Source organism: Podarcis raffonei, chromosome 3 (genome assembly GCF_027172205.1).
Source record: "Podarcis raffonei isolate rPodRaf1 chromosome 3, rPodRaf1.pri, whole genome shotgun sequence".
In the NCBI taxonomy this organism is placed as follows: domain Eukaryota; kingdom Metazoa; phylum Chordata; class Lepidosauria; order Squamata; family Lacertidae; genus Podarcis; species Podarcis raffonei.
Genome location: NC_070604.1, coordinates 84,549,765 through 84,568,246, shown reverse-complemented (window position 1 = coordinate 84,568,246; position 18,482 = coordinate 84,549,765). Strand labels below are relative to the sequence as shown.

General features: G+C 42.4%; 1 long non-coding RNA gene across 1 annotated transcript in view; it reads right to left on the bottom strand.

The window, feature by feature from the left end:
* LOC128410946 (uncharacterized) overlaps positions 1-7,031 on the bottom strand; it is a 37,212-nt gene extending 30,181 nt beyond the window's left edge. Inside the window, exon 1 of the long non-coding RNA XR_008329643.1 lies at positions 6,527-7,031. This is a non-coding gene — a long non-coding RNA (uncharacterized LOC128410946). The remainder of the gene's footprint in view (positions 1-6,526) is intronic.
* Between the last annotated feature and the right edge of the window lie 11,451 nt (positions 7,032-18,482).

The following is an 18,482-nucleotide window of genomic DNA, read 5'->3' as shown; positions in this document are numbered from 1 at the left end:
GGAGAAACATGATGATCATCCACAGTTTCCTCTTTTTCAAAAAAAAAAGCAGCTGTAGAGCACCTGAACTAGATAGGGTGCTGGGTGGAGGTGTCTATCTGCCCAGTCATGCCGGATAGTCTCCTCCAGCTTCTGCCTGTGGACTGATACTAGTGTTGCTGCATTGGTGCAGAGCTCTCTGTTCTGCCTACCAAATGGGTGACTAGAAGTGTTCCCTGTGGGCAGCAGCTAGCAGAAAATTCTGAAATGGGGCATTCATGTGACAGCACCAGGCCTGATTTGGACTCAATTGCTGTGCATGCTGCAGGTTGTTTATTCATAGAATCATAGAATCATAGAGTTGGAAGAGACCACAAGGGCCATCGAGTCCAGCCCCCTGCCAAGCAAGAAACACCATCAGAGCACTCCTGACATATGGTTGTCAAGCCTCTGCTTAAAGACCTCCAAAGAAGGAGACTCCACCACACTCCTTGGCAGCAAATTCCACTGTCGAACAGCTCTTACTGTCAGGAAGTTCTTCCTAATGCTTAGGTGGAATCTTCTTCCTTGTAGTTTGGATCCATTGCTCCGTGTCCGCTTCTCTGGAGCAGCAGACAACAACCTTTCTCCCTCCTCTATGTGACATCCTTTTATATATTTGAACATGGCTATCATATCACCCCTTAACCTCCTCTTCTCCAGGCTAAACATGCGCAGCTCCCTTAGCCGTTCCTCATAAGGCATCGTTTCCAGGCCTTTGACCATTTTGGTTGCCCTCCTCTGGACACGTTCCAGTTTGTCAGTGTCCTTCTTGAACTGTGGTGCCCAGAACTGGACACAGTACTCCAGGTGAGGTCTGACCAGAGCAGAATACAGTGGCACTATTATTTCCCTTGATCTAGATGCTATACTCCTATTGATGCAGCCCAGAATTGCATTGGCTTTTTTAGCTGCCGCGTCACACTGTTGGCTCATGTTCCTGGGTTACTCCCCTCTACTTTCCACCCCGGCTTGTATGCACAAAAAGGTGACAGATTTGGCAGTGGCCCTGTGGTTCTGTTAAGCCCTACTGGGCAGTGGCCAGATTTAGGATTGTACCCTGGCCTGTTGATAAAGAATACAAAAGAGCCAATGTGCATATCAGATTTTACTCATGATGGCAAAATCCTTATGAATGCATTTTTGGGTGCTTTAGTAGCTGTGTGAACTACCCTTTCTATGGTCAAACTTCCCATTCACTTCCTGTGGCTCTTGGTGCCTCTGTGAAAGATTTGCTCGTCTCACAAAAAGATGGAGTGAACCTTATTATTGGTATGTAATGATTTTCACAAGAAAGCTAATTTGCCACTGATTGCAATTGTTAAAATAGCCAGCGAGGAATACTGAATGACGATGTTTATATTGCAGCTTTAATATCAACCAACTGCCTATTCTTCATGGAAGTTCAATATTTCTAATTACTATTCAACAGGAGAGCATTTTAGTATTTGCAAAAAGCAATAAACTGCAGGTTAATCTTGTGTGTTCATTACTTGTTGAAAGAAAGTCAATGGCATACAGCAGAGAATAGATCTAGATTTGGTATTCTCAGTGCATTTATAATCTGGTGTATTACTATTTACATTTTTTCCTCTTATATATAATCCTTTATTCTCACAGTACTGTGAGGTAAATTAGACTGAAATATAACAACTGTCCCTGATAATCCAGTAAGATGTTTGGTTTACTGGATTTGAATCCATTTCTCACTGGTGTAAATCCAACACTCTTAACTGCGGTGTTCCTTAATTAATAATAAGCAGGCCAGAGAAGTTGAACAAGAAATAGATTTATTAAAGAACTACGTACTACAGGTCTTCTTTCCTTTAGCTGCTTTCTCTCTCTAGCTTCTAGCCTTGCCTCCTGCTTGGGTCTAATCTCTTAAACTAGATGTGGGAGGTGCTCTTAAAGTTTAAGATGGAATTCTAAACATTGCGCTACTACAACTGTTACATCAGTGCAAGCATTTCAGCTTACCTGATGGAACAATCTCCCCTCTCATCCCCTGCATCATATTCTGGGGGTTCTCCTCAACCCCCAACAGTCAATTTGAGGGGAGATACAGGGGCATGTAGGCAGGGTAAAGAGCAAGTCGCATTACACTAGGGGGACTTGTTGCACTGGCTCCCGCTAATGCAACTGTTTTGTTGAATCTGACCCATGGTTGCATTTATCCTGACACTAACTACAACATCACACATAGTATTGTTAAATTTATATCTTGCCTTTTATCCAAATACAGTGGTACATCAGGTTACAAATATCTTGGGTTACAAACACTTTGGGTTACAAACTCCGCTAATCCAGAACTAGTACCTTAGGTTACAAACTTTGCCCAAGGATGAGAATGGAAATCGTATGCTGGTGGTATGGCGGCAGTGGGAGGCCCCATTAGCGAAAGTGCACCTCAGGTTAAGAACGGTTTCGGGTTAAGAACGGACCTCTGGAATGAATTAAGTTTGTAACCCAAGGTACCACTGTAAATCAAGGTAGCATGCATGGTTTTCCACACTCTTTTTACCTTCACATTGATCCCATCAAATGGGTTTAGCTAAGAGATAGTGACTGACTCAAGGTAACGCAGAGAGATTCATTGCTACCTGGGGATTTGAACTTGGGTCTCCCACAGTCTTAGAATTCTCCATTGTTTTCACCTGGACATTTTAATTTTTCTTATATCCCAACTTTCTGCTTTCTTCCATTGCGGTTCCCAGGTGGTTAGCCAGGTACCAACCAGACTCAGACTTGCAAAGTCTTCAGCAAAATGGTGGTCTCATATACCTTCAGACCAAACCCTAGGATCATGTCTTCTACATGCATTACCATCTGTATATACCTGGTCTTGAATAAATTTATCTTTCAACAGTTTTCATAGGGAATGTTTAAACTCAGACCTTACCATATTTGGGGGGAAATGGGTTGAGAATGCAATCAGAAGAAATATATCCTATGCTGAAAATATCCAGGAAAATGTCATCCTATGGAAGTGAAAATCTGGCCAGTGATTGATGGGCGGCAGCACGGTAATGTGTGCGGTGGGGGAGGGGAGAAAATATCCATGCTACTTTAGTGTAGGTTTTGCTAGTCACAAGAACTTAAGTCAATGGATATCTGGCTCTTAAGTGCTCTTCCACATTTTTATTTATTAATTGAGCATTCATCCTGATTCGTTTGCAGGAAAATTGGACAACACTGGCTATTTCACAAGTATGCATTTTTATTTGTTTGCAGGTAGGTTAGAAGCCATTGCATAAATTGCAAGTGTTATCCCTCACTTTCCAGTTAATTCCCCATCACTTTCCTTACTACTTCCCTACTATGGAAGTGAAAATCTGGCCAGTGATTGATGGCCAGTCCAACTTTTTGCAGCCACAGGAAGTGGGCTTGTTAGGCAAGACGACCGCCAACCAACTATAATTGCACAACCTGGATTTGCTTGTACATGGTTGAACCCCACCCCAAAACAGCAACAGTGTGGAAGTGCCCTAAAATAGTATATGACATACAGTGAGCCACTGAATGAAACAAGATGCTGGAGGAGATAGACCTCTCATCTCATTCAACAGAAGTCTTCCTACATTAGGCTGGGAAAAACAGAGCCAATAAATTTTCACCTGAGAGCTGGAAGGATTGTGGGCCTCCCACTTTATCACTGTATTTTGGAAAGCCTTGGTCTGGGTTCCCAGTAGAAATTGCTAGTAAGCGGTAGAGCAGATGCAACTGATTTTACTGTCTCTGAGAGCATGCATTGTCAGAGGAGTCTTTAAAGAACTGACACCTGCATGTAACGCTGACAAGTGTCTAATCCCATTGCCAGCTGCTTCCTATGACTGGCAGTGGAATATGCAGTGGTGATATTTCTTCCCTGCCTATGGCCTGCCAGAAAGAATTGGTCAAGGGGATGATCTTACACAGAGGAACCAAAAAAGTACAACGCAAGGAATACTTTGCAGAAAGTCAATATAAAGTGCACATCTGTGCAAGATTACTTAGCAGGCCTAAGGCACTCAAATCCATACTCTGGCGTCAGCGCTGGGCATTTTAGTTGACAAGCCTTGCAATTTTCCAGACTCTTCTACCTTATAGCTGCTCATTAATTACCTTCATTTGTCAGCTGGCAGTGCAAACAGGGTACAAATGTTTAGTCTGCATCTTGGGTTAATATCTGGGAGCAGCAGCAGTGGATGGAAGGCTTCCAGAACTCTGCTACATAACTGCCTTCTGCTCAGATTGCTTAGCTCTGAAACCAAGCAGCCACCTCAACATGTTTTCCCTTCTTAATAATGTGCCAGCTGAACTTTCTTTGAAGTTGTTGCAATAGCATTCCTGTTGGCATTCATAAATAATATTTTAGAAAAACCACACAACCCCAACACTTTTATTACTAATGGAGTTTGTTTTGTTCACAAAGTCATTCTAGCACTCAGTTTGGGAGCAGTGTTGTGAGCTGGAAAGAGAGAGCTTCTTGGCAGATGAATACTCAAGGCCTCTTCCCAGTTCCACCTGAATTGCCAGTAGCAGTAGGGGAAGGCAGATTCTCTCCCCCCCCCCCAACTGCTTATTTGTAGCTGTTACAAACACATGCCCTTCTTGGAAGGAATTCAGACTGAATCTAGTATTCATCCTCATAACCCTGTGAGGCATGCTAAGTGGAGCAACAGTAACCTATGCATGGCCACCAGAGAGATACTTCATACTGTATGAGACAACTGGGTTCCACCAGCTGCTCCCATGCCAAACACATTTGTCCCTAAATATGATTACAAGCATGCTGTGCATCACAACCAATTGTGGCTCTCCAGTGTCCTTTCCTGCCTTGCCCCTTGCCAAAAGTTTAGAGTTAGGCCTCCCTGTCATCCTTGTTTGTTTACATACAGTGGTACCTCGGTTTAAGAACAGTCCGATTTAAGAAAGATTTGGTTTACAAACTCTGCAAAACTGGAAATAATGTCTTGGTTTGAGAACTTTACCTTGGTCTAAGAATGGAATCCAAACGGTGGAAGGGAACCAGCGGCGGGAGGCCTCATTAGGGAAAGCGCACCTCTGTTTAAGAATGGACTTCCGGAACGGATTAAGTTCGTAAACCAAGGTACCACTGTACTATGGAAAATGCCAGGTAAAGTGGGAGCAGAATTAGCTGGTGCTAGATACAAGATCTAGGTAGGAAATAAGAATAAGAGTTTGTATTTGATATCCCGCTTTATCACTACCCGAAGGCGTCTCAAAGCGGCTAACATTCTCCTTTCCCTTCCTCCCCCACAACAAACACTCTGTGAGGTGAGTGGGGCTGAGAGACTTCAGAGAAGTGTGACTGGCCCAAGGTCACCCAGCAGCAGCATGTGGAGGAGTGGAGACGCGAACCCGGTTCCCCAGATTACGAGTCTACCGCTCTTAACCACTACACCACACTGGCTTTAGTGAAACTAAACTAGATTTCTCTCATTATTTTGACTCTCAGACCCTTTGCTTGAAGGTACTCTCTGAAATCAGTACACTGCTTAAACATTTTCTCCCTTTCCCCCGATCTTCCAAAGTTTAATTAGGAATACTGATCACATTTAAATCAATGCATCCTGGAATGGGAACTTCCTCATCTTTCATCTTGATCAGAACAAATACCCAGAATAACTCATGTCAGTGAAAAACAATAACAGTTACATATGTTAAATGTAATGGGAGCACTTTCCATAATTAATTCACTAGTTAAGAATGGCCTATTTCACTCTAACACAAATTGGGACAGACAAAGGTTCGGCTCCATTTTCTCTACAGTTCCTTACAATGAAAGTTTGCTTTCCCTCATTTCTTTGTCTAATATGAATAATGGTCTACAAGAGATGGCCTATTTGTGGAACTCTATATTCCATAAACCTGGGAGGAAAGTGTTGAAAATCCATTATACTGTCACTCAGCACTATCACTAATGAATTCTGGCTCGTTCCCACTTCATTACTCAACTTACAGTGAATGAAGGTGTTTTTTAATTATTCAGTAATCTCTGCCCTGTTTTAAACAATGTACTATTGGCATATTAGGCAGCCCAATCCTACAGCCTGGTACGAAAGGGTCAGATAAGTATGAGCAAAAGGGGTCCTTCCTCAATGGCGCAAACAGGGTCAAATTCAGCAACCTGGCCTAGGAGAACCCCTCAGTTGTTCATAACTGAGAGAAAGAACTGAAACCCTGTATTATCACTAGAAGGGGGGGGAATTTGTCAATTTCATTTTCTCTTAATTTCTCATTTTTCTAAGCTTAAATCCAGTTATCTACATTTCCACATCACTTGGCAATTAAAAAAAATATTATGAAAATTCATCTGCATTTCCCTGTGAATTTCTCTTAATGTAACACATTCGTATAGAGGCAACTCCCAATTTACGCAGGCTTGACGTTCCGAGGCACCGCACGGTGTCAGCGAAATCACATATATTTGAAATACCATTAGAAAAAGCTTGCAAACAACCTTTAAACCTCTGGAAACCCTTAAAAAAAACCCAGCAGCACTTACCAATCACCAAACTCCGCCATAACCACTCCCTCCAAAACTCCCTGCTCAAATTCAACTCTCCACAGGCCTCAATGGTCGCTGCAAGGGCTCCTGGGATTGCATTTGCAAAGGCTCATGGGATTGCTAGGTGCTGTTTTCGTGCTGGTTTTGCTCTTGCTGGGCTCTTTTAGGGCTGTTTTAAAAGTCACTTCTGGGTTCTGCATGGTCGCATGTTGATTGGTCGTTTCCTGTATGCAGTTCTGCCTAATATACACATTTGTGCAAACCAATCTCCCCTAATGGAACACATTAGGGTTCCCATACAACTGGCATTTCACGGTAGCAGTGTCTGTGCAGAAATTGGTAAAATGCGCCTTTCGCCATGCCCACACCCAAAAAAAGCTCAACAGCTTTCCTGTCTGGATTTTCGTGGTTTGAAAAATGGCAACCCTAATTTAGCAAGCCATTTAACTTACTATTAATTTCAGAATCTGCATTGTGAAGCAATGCAGCATCGCAACATACTAACCTCACACAGAGAGTTAAGGGAGGTTTGTGAAGACCTTAAAGCTTATCTGTTCCACGTGCCAGTTTAATGTCTCTTGATCAGAAAAGAAAGATCACCCAACAGCAAGCACTGCTAGCTTGACTTAACCAGGCAGTAAATTTCATGGTGGTCTTGAGGCACCTGTTCACACTTAATTGAATTGCCCTTAATTTGACCTTCCCCTGACATCTGTTTTTGTGTAACAGCCAAGTAAAGTATGACACAGTTTCAAATAGACCAGTGTCTGGCACCTGTTATTTTATTATTTATCACTGAGATTGTGTCAGCGTTCACTTCCATGTGCTCACTGCTGTCCAAACATGGAAAGATGATCTGCTCTTTCCCCCAAAATATCTTTTTTAAAAGCTGAAATATAAATATATTGGAGTGCCTAGCAATAGTTTAAGAAAATAGTCACTTTCTCCAAGCTCAACACACTCACCCCATCTGAAGGGATTTAAAACCAAAAATATACGTGAACAGGATCACTGGCTAAGTTCTTTACCTACAGGAAAAGGACTACCTGCGCACACACTCACACACAGCTTCAGCAGTTTCTCTGTTTCTTGTCTTGCAAAATAGCTTCGGGAATATTGCTGGAATAGGAAAAAGCAGAATCAAATAAAGTATCCAAAGCTTTATTAGGATAACTGCTGAGGCAGAGCAAGAGACTGACATGAAGGCAGGCAAGGAATTATAGCAAGGAGCTAAGCTGTAGTAACTACAGGTGGGGCAATAGTGACCTTGCAGCTGTCAGACTTTAACTGCAAACCTTCTAAATAGCTGTGGCAAGTTCACTTTTTCTTTACATGTGGAGAACCAGCCCTTATTTGTGTGCCCAGGCAGAGACCCCCCAACCCCAGGCAACACCTGAGTGGAATAATGACTCGTGACAACGTGTTATGGGATTAAAATTGGCCGCAACTTTATTAAACCAAGGAAGACCTTGGCTTAGGCATTGGGTGTTTATCCCTCCCAGTCCCCGGCCAGGGATCTGGGGCACATCAGGGTTAACCAATCTGTCTGGGGATTGGGCTGGCTCTGGATGATGTATGTTTAAGCAGAGAGCACGCCCCCCGTTTCACCGCAACACAGGGGAGTGCACTGACAACCTATTGGCGTATGGCCAATGACTCCCCTCAAAACAACCCCTTTAACGGGGAACCTGTGTCACCACTTCACAGACACAACCATTTAGGGAAGATAGACTAAAGGATTCTGCCCAAGGCCTAAAACCGCCAAAGTTGTGACATTTTGCTACGGGGAAGGCGAAACCTGCCAATGCAGGGAAAATTTCTTCCCGGTCCTTTAACAGCAACCATCGTAAGACCATAGCAGCGCCTGCATACCTGTAAAGAAGAAGTTAGCCTGCAATAAAAGGCCTAAACTAAGGGAGGGGAGGGCAGGTGAAACTCTGGAGCCGACTGAGAGCTCCCAGGTAGACTCCATCCCCTTTTATGCTTAAAGAGCAGACCCTACCCTTACCTGGTCCTCTCCCCTGGCTCCGCCTCCCCAGTCGCGATTGGTTATTTAAACTGAGGATTGGCGGGAACCTCAAGGTTCGCGACTTGGGGAGGTGGTCCAGGAGCACTCTGCCGGGAGTCACATAGGGTCAGGAGTGCTGTGCGCAGGCACACAAAGGGCGCCCTCCGTTTGATGTGGAGAGCAGTCATTACCACAAATAACTGCTGCCACCAAATAGCTATACAATCGTGTTTACTAGCACCTTTAACTATAACTCAGTAGCTGTGGTATTTTATACATGGTACAAAACCAGCCAGACACACTTTTATAATTAAATAAAAGTAGCAATATATTTTTATTATTTATTATAAAGATGTGATAAGGTAAATACTATACTTTAGTCAATTACTGTTTATGTTTTACTGTGGTAAGCTTGCATTATCTTTAAATGACAGTTACAGAAGTTTACTTTTTAACAAAAGTTATGATTTTATTCTTTTTGTAAACTGTTTTGAGATTTTATTACAGACAAGTAGTATATAAATCTTGTGAAATAAATAAAAATAAGTAATAAACACATTTTAAAAGGTGATTTCCCCCCCACAGTAGCTGAAAGAACTTGCACTGTGCTGTCTTTCTCCCCTACTGTTCAGAAACTGGGACAACTTGCCAAAGTGAATTAAATAAAGTAAGCGAATGACATCATCAAAGCTTTTAAGTTAAATCTCAGGTTTTCAAAGGAGTTAATTACTTTTAAAAAAAAAGGTTTAAGGGCTCACACCTGCCTGAAATATGCCTGCTGACTTCTCTTTTTGGCCCAGTTTAAATGAGGCACTGGCAAAGTGCTTGCCCACGTAGGCAGATGTGGTCATGTTTAATGGCATTTGATCCTGTGTACAGACCAACGTGAGTGTAGCGTCTGCATGCTGCTGCAGCATCTGCTGAGCCTGCAGTTCATTTGGAGTCAAATTATGGGGTAGCTGCACACGGGAAAATCACTTTTTGAAAATGTTATGCCAATCGCAATAACTGCCCACACAAATAAACATTTTTGCCCTGCTAATGTCTCATTTACCGTATTTTTTGCTCTATAAGACTCACTTTTTCCCTCCTAAAAAGTAAGGGGAAATGTGTGTGCGTCTTATGGAGCGAATGCAGGCTGCGCAGCTATCCCAGAAGTCAGAACAGCAAGAGGGATTGCTGCTTTCGCTGTACAGAGATCCCTCTTGCTGTTCTGGCTTCTGAGATTCAGAATATTTGTTTTCTTGTTTTCCTCCTCCAAAAACTAGGTGCGTCGTGGTCTGGTGCGTCTTATAGAACGAAAAATACGGTAAATCATGCCTTCCTTCATCCCAGATGTTTACTCAACACTGAGGAAACTTCACTCAATATACACTCCGTGGTGGTGCCCCCTCCTCCTTTATTATTAGCTCACCTGTTCAAGAGTTGTGCCTTGGGCACTGAAAATAGACCCTGGAGCTGAGCTTTGATGATACCAGGCTTAAAATAGTCCTTCAGTACACATTAAGAAAACAAAACAAAACAGAATCTTCAAGAGGTAAATTTGGACTGCGAGGGCTCCTTGCTGCCTGTGCATTTTTAAGCGTTAAAGCTCGGCTGTGAGAGCTGCTTTTTCTGTGAACTCAGCCCATGGCATTCCTGTAAGACTGAAAGGTCCCCGAACCAAGGTGGTGGCAGGGCCAGTCACATAGGTCATTGACAATAAATCAGCCTCCAGCCGAGGTAGGGAGAGAGGATTTTCTGTTAAGGATTTACCTGATTACGGATCTTTAAACTTTATGAGAGGAATGGGGAAAGTGTGACCGGCTCCCATCAGCCTCAGATAGCCTGGCCAGTGGTGAGGGGGAGGGTTATAAGGAGGCAGTGATTTCTATCCCGCGCTCATCACAGTTAGCACTTCTGCAAAAAGCTACATTGTTGTAGTGTTGTAGTGTAGTGGTGCTGACCTTTAAAACCCTAAACGGCCTCGGTCCAGTATACCTGCAGGAGCGTCTCCACCCCCAGCATTCTGCCTGGACACTGAGGTCCAGTGCTGAGGACCTTCTTGCAGTTCCCTCACTGCAAGAAGCCAAGTTACAGGGAACCAGGCAGAGGGCCTTCTCGGTAGTGGCACCCGCCCTGTGGAACACCCTCCCACCAGATGTCAAAGAGAAAAACAACTACCAGACTTTTAGAAGACATCTGAAGGCAGCCCTGTTTAGGGAAGCTTTTAATGTTTAATAGGTTATTGTATTTTAATATTCTGTTGGAAGCTGCCCAGAGTGGCTGGGGAAACCCAGCCAAATGGGCAGGGTATAAATAATAAATTACTACTACTACTACTACTACTACTATTATTATTATTATTATTATTATTATTATTATTATTATTATTATGAGTCTCACTATCTACAATGGCTGACAGTCGACCTCAATGCATTTCAATGAAAGGCAAATGTCAAAAACAATAGTGAATATCACTTGTATTCACTTCCATGATTTCCATTCCTGACCTTGGACAAATATGCTAATTGCAGCCATTTTCACTTTTGTTTTGGACAGAATTCTCCTGCATCCTTAGTGAGGGCTGAAGGGAATTGGAGTCCAGCAACGCCTGGAGGCAGACAGCTTCCACACTTCTGCTCTCACAGCAGACTTCCCCAACCTGGTACCTTCCAGATGTTTTGGACTTCAACTCCCATCAGCCCCAGCCAGCCAAAAACTGGGATGAAACCAGGAAAAGCCCCCCCCCATTGTGCATTTGCAATATTTCAAAGGTGCCTCAGCTGTGCAACCTCTGTGTACACAGCTCTCAAATGTATCCAAGCTTACGGACTGTCTGGTTGCTTTGGATGAGCCCCAGGCTGTTTAGATAAGTGAGGGATGTACTGTACACATATTTGATTCATGCGCTGGAATAGCGCTATTCATTTCAGCAGAGCTCTATGTCTAGTTTTAGTGAAACTGTCTCCCTGAAACCCTTTGCTGGCTGTTTCTTCCAGTGTTCACAGCTACTGACTGTTTTATAAATGTTTGGGTCTGGTCAGCACTAGTGTTCCTAACTGTTGTCAGTACCAATGGAACTGCTGTAACAAAGAGAGATTCTCAAACCTGGTGGAAGAGGAACACTTATTTGAGAAACATATACCATTGAAGCGTGCCGTGTGAAAAATGGCAGAGCTTTCTTTGTAGTGGCACCACTGTTGAAACAGAACTTCAACTGTTGTAGCCATAGAATTATATAATTGTAGGAAGGGACCTAGGGGTCATCTAGCCCAACTCCCTGCAATGCAGGAATCTCAACTAAAGCTTCCATGATAGATGGCCATCCAACCTCTGCTTAAAAACCTCCAAGGAAGGGGAGTCTACAACCTACGAGGGACACTGTTCCACTGTCGAACAGCTCTTACTGTCAGAACGTTTTTCCATGTTTATTCAGAAATCTCCTTTCTTGTAACTTGAAGCCATTGGTTCGAGTCCTACCCTCTAGAGCAGGAGAAAACTAAATTATACTCAGGACAGACCCATTGAAAACAATAGCTAAGATAGGGCTAACATTGGATATAACCCTTAGTGGTAGGCATATTATTAAACCCTTTGGATATCCCCAGCTATCTTAAATGGGAGACGCCCCCCCCCCCACTTGAGATAGGGATGCTTTAAAAAATGCTACTGATACTTAACTATACATTTGTTCCATACTGCTTTCCTATTTTGGGGACTTGATTTACTGCAAATCACCTTGAGCATCTTTTGATCAGGGCCAGCTCTGCCATTAGGCAGAGTGAGGCAATTGCCCAAGGCAGTAGATAGGAGGAGGCATCAGCAGAAGCCGCCTTGTCTATTCCTCCTGAACCCCCTGGCCATTCCACTATGCTACAGATCAGAGGCACACTCTGTCATGCAGATAGAGAGGCTTTCGGGGCCTCATTGGCCGCTGAGCTTAAGGCTAACCACCTAAACAAAGATGCTGGTTCTTTTGTTAAGTGTGCCACGTACAAGTCCTTGCATACAAACTGATGCTGCATGTGAGGATTTGTGGAATTAGCTTGTAATGCTGGCAACGTAGGGTTATTAGCTATCTCTTAAAAACTGCACGCAAGTAAATATGAGAACAATGCAGCCACTCTTCCTGAACTTCCTTTCCCCCAAATTGCATTGGGATGATGTTTATCCCAGCATATAGGTGAGACTCCTCTGTCTAGGGAAATTCAGCCCTTCGGCTATTGAAGCCGAAGGAGGAGAAAAGCACCACGTGTTTCAGGATCCTATTCCTCCTTAGGACCCTACTGCCTTCCAGGTGCTCCAAAACCCCACCCAGGTGCATGCTGCACGGTTTGAGAACCACTGGATTACAAGTGTTAAATGTTTTTAAAGGAAAGTGTTAACAGAAAGTGAACATTCAGATATGGTTGAAAATAAAAGTCAGTGAAACAACCAGGGACATAGAACTTATGAATGTTTTTGCCAAGAGTGGCAATAAATTATTTCAAAGTAATTTAGGTTTTCTGCAGCAAACATAATGCAATGTAGAAGAGCAGGGTCAGAATGCAGATATCTCCTTTAAAATTCTTACTGGTTATCTATGGTTAGCAGCTAGACTTGTTACAGCTCAGTTTTGGAAAGACTTGAAAGGGGCCCACTTATCGAATGGTCTTAAAAGCGTTTGGCAATTGGCCCTGATAGCGAAATAGACCAACAAAATATCACTCCATAAAGGAAAAAGATACAAAGACTAATTTCCAACTGACTGATACTGTTTTTACTGATTGCATGAATAAGAAAAACCACCCTGAACTCTCACTAACATCCAGGCTTTTTTTCTTTTTTCTTTGGTCAAGGTTAGATGATATTCTATGCTTTAGACTGCTGTGTTGTTTTTATGATGTTAGCTGCTCTGAGCCCTGCCTCGGCCAGGGAGGGCGGAATACAAATAAATAATAATAATAATAATAATAATAACAACAACAATAATAATAATGCTGTGTTTTCAGTATTTTTTGTTTGTTTTGGAAAAAAACAGCAACCCTAATAATGTTATTAAATATATATATATATGTTATTTTTTTAAAAAAAAGATCAGGGCCACATCTACTGGCCATGCCCCCCCCCCATGTCCTCTGTCAGCCATCCATGTATTGAGGGAAGATGTGAATAGGACCCTACATGTGTAGGGTCCCTGTACTGGGCATGTGGGGGAAAGGGGATACAATGAAAGGGATGGAGTTGAAATAGAGTGAATAGAGCTGAACGCCCAGATAATATTATTGCATGGATACATTTCTGTATTCTTATTCTGTTACCACTTACAGCCTTTCTGTATCGCAGCACATCATTCAACTATGGAACTCTCTGCCACAGGAGGCAGTGGTAGCCACCGATTTTGTTGGCTTTAAAAGAGGATTAGACAAATTCATGGAGGAGATGGCTACTGAATGCTACTCGCCATGATGGCTGTGCTCTGCCTCCACGGTTGGAGACAGCAATGATTCTGAATTCCAGCTGCTGGAAATCACAGGCGGGCAGAGTGCTCTTGTGCCCGACTTCTGCTTACAGGTTTCCCATGGGCATCTGGCTGGCCACTGTGAGAACAGGATGCTGAACTGGATGGGCTGTTGACCTGATCCAACAGGGTCTTCTTAGGGTTTCATGTACTATGCAACTTGGTCCTGTGCAGAGTTACCTGGAGTTGTCTTGCTAAGCTCAGTGGCATTTACTCTCAGTGAGGTGTGAACAGGATTGCCGTCCTAACATTTCCCCATCTTTCCTCTTTAGAGTTCCCTACAGTGAATCCCAGAGAATGTGCCCTGCTTAGTTTTGCCTCCCATTTAATTTAGTGACACACTGGGGCAGAGTCTGGAATTTAATGGGGTGGTGGATGCCGCCACTATTCAACCCAAGCTGCCACAACTTATATATTTTCCCTCTCTGCTTTCTTTCCTCTGTCCCTTCCTCCTGAGTTTTCCCATGGAAGAGAGAAGCGAGTAACCCAAGCTTGCCATCCATCATAAAGTGTCAGTGGGATTCTCAATAGAGCCTGTGGCAATAGAATGATGGAAAGTGGTGTCATGCAAATTGTCCAATTAATTGTCTAATGAAAACCATGCACCCTTCTCTAACTCTCTCAGTTTAACTATATTTAGTTGAGTTGCACGTAGCACAACTGAATGACTCTCTGTTATTCTTCTAGTGGAATTGTTTACGCATTACACTGAGGACTGCTTCCTATCTTGGTGATTTTCTACTTACGGCAATAACAAGTAAGTAAGCCGCATATTAAAACTCAGTCTTCACCAAATATTTACCAGATGATGTGTACTCTGAAATCAGCAAAAGGATCTTTTTACACAACCAAAATTAATCCAGGACCAGCTGTGGGGTAGCACTAGGATCACTATTGTGATGATGGTATTCAGCAATATTATAATTCATTATTGCTTATTCACTACCATATCACCTTTTTAATTTTTTTTAAAAAGGAGGCATTAGGAGTGGGACCCTGATGCCAGCTCATCGTCAAAAATGACTGAGCCACTTAATACGACATTGTCCACATTACATTTTGACGAGCTAGATTTAGATTTGGTCCTAGATATGCCGTGTATCAGGGATTCCAGAAATGCTTTTGAGGGACTGGAGGAGGTCCAATATTAAATTTAAAATAAAATTCAAAATAGGGTCCAAACAGTTCAGTATTGTTTTAGAATGATAGAAGTACCGGCACACTGTTCAGGGCCCAGCCTCTTCACCCCCAACCTCATCTCCCCCTCTCTTCCCACACGTTAATTCTCAGAGCCAGTTTGATGTAGTGGTTAAGAGCAGTGGACTCGTAATCTGGTGAACCAGGCTTGATTCCCTGCTCCTCCACATGCAGCTGCTGGGTGACCTTGTGCTAGTCACACTTCTCTGAAGTCTCTCAACCCCACTCACCTCACAGAGTGTTTGCTGTGGGGGAGGAAGGGAAAGGAGAATGTTAGCCGCTTTGAGACTCCTTCGGGTAGTGATAAAGTGAGATATCACTCCAAACTCTTCTCTTCTTCTTCTTCAGCTCTGTTGGATTCCTCCCTCAACAGCAAAAGCTCAGTGCCCAGGGCATAGCAAACCAAGTCCTGCAGTGGTTCCTGCATGCTTGAAAACAGGCTGCACCTCCCTCTTTCATCAATTAACCTTCAATACAACGGTTATCTTTCCCTTGAACATCTGTAACAGGGAGCACTAGTCCCCGCCCGTCCTGTCCTCTTACTTGTGTCCCTGACCTTGATTAAACTGCACAGTGTTAACCATGTGGAAATGCAGAAAACCTCTTTTCTTTTTGTGATATCTGTCAATTCAGGGGGAAAAAGATTTGATCATCACAGTTTAGAAATAAGTTTTTATTGAGACGTTTTAATTTTTGGAAGAAAACACAAAACAGACTTTTAACAGTTCTGATTGCTGGGTGGAAACCTCCAAAATGGTGCCAATGTAAGATGTGCTTATCAGAGCTCCATGGATTCCTTTTTTAAAACTTTTAATTACATGGCGAGGATTGCTTGCTGGCTCCCCCCCCCCCTTTTATCGGAGGCAAGGTTGTTTTAAATGCTCCAGCAACCTCAAGGAATTTGTATCATAGAACTTTGTGAAGCCGGCGTTGTAAATTAGTTTTAATGAAGCCAAACAGCCTTACAGCCACCACCCTAGCTTCCTGGCGGTTATATCTGCACATTATAAAAAAAATATTTTAAGTTCTGATTGCCCAAAATATCCCACCTTCCCCCAGAACCAATTAAACATACATATATATATATATATATATATATATATATATATATGGAGTGGAAGGAAAAGGATACAAATTAAGTGAGGCAAGTAGGAAGATTACACAAAAGAGGAGAGATTTCTGATTCCAGTAGGTCCAAAAATTCAGATCAGATACAAATAAATGTGGTGCTTGCACACACCTGTTCAATGTTGTTCAACACTGTTTAAATGTTTCTTGTCCTTGTGACTGCCAGTTGTTGAAGATCCTCAGTCCAAGATTCAAGGTGTGGCTGAGTCGATGCTTTCCAGTGCCAAGTAATATTTAAGTACCATGCCATTTTTATGGAAAGTGCTGAGGGTTAAATTGAGGCATCAGAGTATTGTGGCTGAACCAGGACATTCTGATATGAATGCCGGAATGAGGCAATAATGGGACAATACTATAACATAGGGGCTGAAGTTCCTTCAGGTACCATATTTCTCCAGCAGGGTTTTGATTTGTAAATCACAATTGATGAAATCTATCCAGGGCCCAAACAAACATGCAAGACAATATTCTTGCAGTCTGAGGAGGAACAACAGATAGACTAAAATAGAGTTCCACTGTGATGATTTGTGCCTATAGTCCTATTCCTACTGAAGGAAAAATATAAGATACTGTGTGCCTGTATAAGCTTTTCTGTTTTAAATTGTGGAGGAAACTTTAGGAACGTCAGATAAAGCCAAAGCTCCAGAGTTAAGTTTAGCACTGAAGCAATAGCACAACTGCAGATATTGACAAAATGCTGAGATGGGTAACTTTAATTCCAATTTTTAATTCTCAAAAGGTTTAACAGTACTACCACTATCCTTTGGGACAAGGACTCAATATTCCACTAGAACCAGGTATCCCAAGTTATCACATATATTTTAAACCGTTCTTTATAATCATCATCTGTGATAATTTCTGGGTTACCAAAAGTGAATCTCCATGTGAACCAAGTTTAAAAATCACAAAACCTAGTGCGGGTCTCAAGTTCTTTCATATCTCATGTGCTCTAGATCTGAAAGTTAAAACAGACACATTCCCTGATCTGGTGTTAAAAAGTCAAAGTTCTGCATTTTAAAACTCCATTGATTTTAATGGGGGAGGTCTAAGCTTGTGTTCCACTTTCTCGCTGAAACCGATGTGTTATAAGCGTGCTTCATTTCAGTTGGATTGTGCCCCATATGTTATGCCAGAAAACCTTGAAAGGGATGTTTGTATTAGCAAATGAGCTTTATCATAAACTTTCTCCCTATCTTGTGGTTTTAAAACAGCACTATCTGCTTTCTATTGAGAATTTTCCCTGGAATAGTCTACTGCTGTGAAAATGGCCAGGATCTCATAAAGTCAGCATTCTGATTTGATGAGCTCAAGTAGGAGAGATTACTATTTAAACAACAATCTTCGCTGTCCAGTGAAGTGGCAAGGGGAATAATCAAAGAACACAAAACACAGAAGGATATTATCTTAATTGTAAGATTAGCTGATATATTTCCCTAGTGGGAGATCTCTTTCAAAAGAATAGCATTTTCTTAAAGGTAACTTAAGAGACTGACTCTAACTCAGAAAGCTTAATTCAGCCAAAAACATCAGACTTCTGGTCAGCACAGGTCCTGGAACATTGCACTTTCTGATTCCACTAAAGTGTTGCCCCTACTACAAAGTGAGTAGTCCTGCCAAAGATGAAACCATTTTCTCATACCCCCAACACCTTCCAAACATATATTTGCTGACTTGACAGAAGGTGGAAAGTTCACGGTTATTGAATTCATATGTGTTAATACTTGGTCCTTCCTCTCTGCTCTCTGGTAATCAGAACCACTAGTAACACCAAGCAGTGAAAGATACAAGAGAACACCTTTCCTTAACCTTGGGTATACTTCTTTAATTCCATATAAGAAAATATGGCCCAGTTCAAACATTTGCTTACTCCACTTGTGAGGAACTTCACAGAAGAGCTCCATCAGCTCACTATGACACACATGGGGCTCCAAATTAGGATGAATGAATTTTGCAAAATCTGTGTGGGCAAGTTGTGGAACAGAGCAATAATCTTAATTAAAGTATGAAAGTTATTTTCCTCTTGGCACTACTGAAGCACAGAACTAGTAAAATGTAATGGGAATGTACGGTAAGTGGGTTTCAACTGCATCTTGAAATAAGCCTCTTCTTCACGAAAGTGTAATTCAGATACAGAAACA